The 4,393-nt window shown below is 45.8% G+C and overlaps 1 pseudogene; it reads right to left on the bottom strand.

The window, feature by feature from the left end:
• Nucleotides 1–1,133: 1,133 nt before the first annotated feature.
• Nucleotides 1,134–3,680, bottom strand: LOC115464283 (annotated as a pseudogene).
• Nucleotides 3,681–4,393: the final 713 nt, after the last annotated feature.

The following is a 4,393-nucleotide window of genomic DNA, read 5'->3' as shown; positions in this document are numbered from 1 at the left end:
TGGTGACATGTGGCCTCATCATCCATAGTCACACAGATATGATCTGAAAACTCAGTCACCACAATTCTACCTTTGGCTTGCTGCTGGCACCTTGTAATAGAGGTTCTTGTGGTTCCTGAACATGTTTAGTCCTTCTGCATCCTGGGCAAAGCAAGGATGGTTTCTGTCTCGTGGTTGTAACTGGAAGCTCCACAGACTCCACTCAGCAGGCTGGAGGTTTTCACAGTTGTGCTGCTTTCTGTACTGTTACATTTCTAAGCAGGTTTAACTCTTCATTCCTCATTGCAGTAACATAATTGAATCATTCTTTTATGCTGGCAACCTCATGTGGGGAATTTTCATGGTGATGCCTTATTTTCTTGGTGACTGTTGCCATGGGACTTTCTAGTGCACCACAAGGTTTCATAACCATTGTGTTGTGACCCAAATAAAAATCCAGTGTTTGGACAATGTATATAGAACAATCGCTGTGTATATATTGTGTATATATCAACAGATGTGTCTACTAATGTCTAGGTATGTGTACCAACATTATGGGGTTGTAGCACTGTTCATTGTACCTGGCCATCCTCCCCCACCCACCTGAAGAAGTATGGCTGTGCTTTGGTTGTTGGCCAACTATGAGTGAGACCTTTCACTAGTCTAGAGCTTAGCCCAGTGGTTCCCAAATCTGGTACGGGGGGCACCCTGGCCAATCAGATTTTCAGGATATCAACAATGAGTATTTATGAGAGAGATTTGCATGCAGTGGGGGCATTACATGCAAATATCTGTCATGAATACTTATTGTGGATATCTTTAAAACCTGACTGGCTGTGGTGCCTCCAAGACTAGGTTTGGGAATCATTGGATTAGCTTAGATCTTGTGTGTTTTAAGGATGTGCATACACCCATTACCTGGGAGAGAGGACTAGAAAGGGAGACTGAAGGGATGCATAATGACTCACAATGTAGAACCTACTTACTGATCCCATATATATCCTTCCTGTGTCATGTGCTGCAGTGGTGACATAATGCACAACTGCAACTGCTTGTCACTGTACTGCAGCATCCATTTCCAGGCACCATGGTTTACTACTGGATGTATAGCCTAATGGTTTGGGTACTGGACTGGGAACTTGGGTGAGGTTGGTTCAATTCCCAATGCAGATCCCTGTGAAACTGGGCACATAAAATCCAGAATGAGCACCTGTCAGTAATGAGAAACCCACTGTGATCACAGAGGGCCAGTTGGATATATTGGGCCTGATATTCAGACCGCTGGAGGGAGCCTGGCTAATTCCCATGGTTGGCAGTCAGCCAAGTAGGTATTTCCATAGTAAGCACCAGTGGCGTAGCCAGAAGGCAATTTTTGGGTGGGCCAACAGGTTGGATGGGTGGGCACTAGAGTTGCCAACTTTTTGAAAGAGAAAAAAAAAACAGTCACCTAATGAACCCATTCTTTGTCCGTACCCCACCCCATGCTCTACCTCTACCTCACTTCCAATTACTTCAATGAGGTTATCAGTGGAGGCTTCAGTGGCCAGTTGAGAGCTAAGGGAAGTACAAGAGACTACACTATTCTTCAGCCATCATTGAAACACAGTCCTCCAACACACATATGGTATTGAAGCCAAATACATTCCGCATCCAGAGAACCTCCTGGCCTTCCACCAACAATGGATGCAGAGCAGAGCAAGGACATTTCCCTATAAAGCTTACCATACAAAGACATTTTGGTAATCTCAATAATAGACATATTGCAAAGTAATTTAAAAAAATCTATAAACAAAATGTCAGTCAGAATCTAGAGCAAATCTACCATGCCAGCACTAACTTCCAAAACAATGATCCTACCTATGAAAAGGTAGTGCCCTAAATATCACAGTGGAACTCTAAAATAGCGATACATCTATCGAGAAAACTGAACAAGCCAAATGACTACAGAATGCTACATAGAATCTTCATGGTGACAGAATACCTCAGGGTCACACACACACACACACAAAACAAATGCCAAATACACAAACTCTATAAATTTAAATTAAACAAACCCCAAGAAGCCAGACCTTGCATGTAGTACAACAATAGAGAAACAAGAAAGGCATTTCCTCCTGTGCAAATTATAAAGATAGCACATGCCAGAGATGGTGTTTGGGGGGGGGGGGGGAGGTGCAACTAAGGCAACTGTGCTTGGCTCTCTAGCCAGAGAGAGCCCCAAGCCTGCCAGAAGCTGAAGAAGGTGCAGCCTGGTAATGGGCTTTGGGGTCCTCTCCCAGATTCCTTCCCTGGGCCCCAGCCATATCTAACATATACCAAATCTGGTACGTTCTAATCACAAAATAGAAAATAATTTTTTGTACCTTTTTGTTGTCTGGTCATTTTATTTTTCAAATCATATTGGTCCCAGTCTCTGGTTTCTGTTGCCCTCTGTCTTTCCTGTACATTTGACATTTCTTCCATCTCCATGTCACCATCTATCTTCCATCTCTGTGTCCACACATTTCCTTGTCCAGCATCTCCCCTGTGTTCATATCCCCACATCCATCATCATTCCTTTCTGCACCCATGTACCCCATGCCCAGCATCTCCCTTCTGTGTTCCTCTTCTCCCCCTTGTCTGGTATCTCCCCTCTGTGTCCATTGTATCTCTATTCCCGTATCTCCCCCCCCCCTTAACCATTGTATCTCTATTCCCATATCTCCCCCCACCCCATCCATTGTATCTCTATTCCCATATCTCCCTCCCCACCCCGTGTTGGGCATTGCCCCTCTGTGCCCATATGCATCCCAATACAGCATCTCACCTGTGTCCCTGTCCCCATGCTCCCACCCAATGCCCATCTCCCCTCTGTTTCTCTATACCTCTCTAGCACCCATTTCTCCTTCCCTCACATATGTGTCCCTCTCCTCTCTGACCCCACCCCAACCAGCTCCTCTCTTCTCTGAATGTCACTCGATCCAGTCTTCAAAGAGCCCCTTCTGTTGTGGCAATAATAGTAGCAGAGGCTCTTGGAGTGCTGTACACCAAAGCCAGCTCTCCAAAACTTCCACAATTATCATAACGGCCAACACAGTGGGCCTGATTATCTCTAGTTACATAAATATCATACAATCCTCTTTCAATGACAAAGAAATTGTCTTCATCATCTCCCTCATCAATGACGTGTTCCTAAGGTTTTACTCTGTGCTCAAACATGGCATCCAAAACCTGAGAGAGCTGCTCCTGATCAAGGTTTTTGAAGAGAAGAATATCTTTACAGGCATCCTGAAGTCTGCATCGTTGCTCATCTGTTTTTGGATGAACCACCCTGGTTCTGTCTCTCCCTCCTCTTCATCTGGGTTAAAGGCTTCAGCACAAACTGAAACTCTTCTGCTGAATCTGTTGATAACTGGTGGTTCAAAGTCGGAATCATCGTCGTCCTCGTCCCTATCTTCTCCATCGCCTTTGGATTCTGTCTGCATGGGCTCGGTATCGAAGTTCACCCCCTCCGTAAGAGTTTTGAGGCCGCCCCCTGTGCCATCGTGCTACCAGTTATCCTTCAGACGTGTGAAATACTGAATAGCAAAGTCCACCAGGTCTGTGGGTCGCTGGCGCAGCACCTCTATCGTGTAGCCCTGCAACAAGTCCGTCAACCCGTGTGGAATCCGGGATCTCGATACCCATCGTCTCCTCTGGTTATATCCTGATTCTCTCCACATGCTCACTCAGTCACACATGCACACTCGCCAACGGAAGGGAGACGTAAACCTCGAAACAAATTAAAAAAACAAAACAAGGATTTAAATGCTATAATAAAACAAACAAAAAAACCCAAAACAAAATAAAGCTTTCTTCTCCCCCTCCCCCAAACCTGAGAAACGGCTGCCCGAGAGCAAGAGAAACCATCCTGCCCCTCGGCCCAACGCTGGCGCTATAAACAAGGGAAGGGAAGAGGTGCTGCGCTGGACAAGCAGGAGGCTGGAAGGAAGGAAGGAAGAGATGGGATGTTTTGGCAGGGGGGGGTGTATGCTTCTGGGTGGGCCTGAAACAAAACTGGGCGGGCCTGGGCCCACTCAGGCCCACCCGTAGCTACGCCCCTGGTAAGCACTTCTTGAAGGATATATATATATATATATATATATATATATATATATATATATATATATATAGTTATACCACACTAGCCCACTCCTCAAGTCACTTCACTGGCTCCCTGTCCGCTTCCATATACAGTTCAAACTTCTCTTACTGACCTTTAAATGCATCCATTCTGCAGCCCCCCATTACCTCTCCACTCTCATCTCTCTCTACATTCCTCCCCGTGACCTCCGCTCACTGGACAAATCTCTCTTGTCGTCCCCCTTCTCCTCCACTGCTAACTCCAGGCTTCGTTCCTTTTCTCTCGTGGCACCTTATGCATGGAATAAACTTC

Source organism: Microcaecilia unicolor, chromosome 3 (assembly GCF_901765095.1).
Source record: "Microcaecilia unicolor chromosome 3, aMicUni1.1, whole genome shotgun sequence".
Taxonomy (NCBI): domain Eukaryota; kingdom Metazoa; phylum Chordata; class Amphibia; order Gymnophiona; family Siphonopidae; genus Microcaecilia; species Microcaecilia unicolor.
Note: the sequence above shows the minus strand (reverse complement) of the source record. Positions and strands in the feature narration are given on the sequence as shown.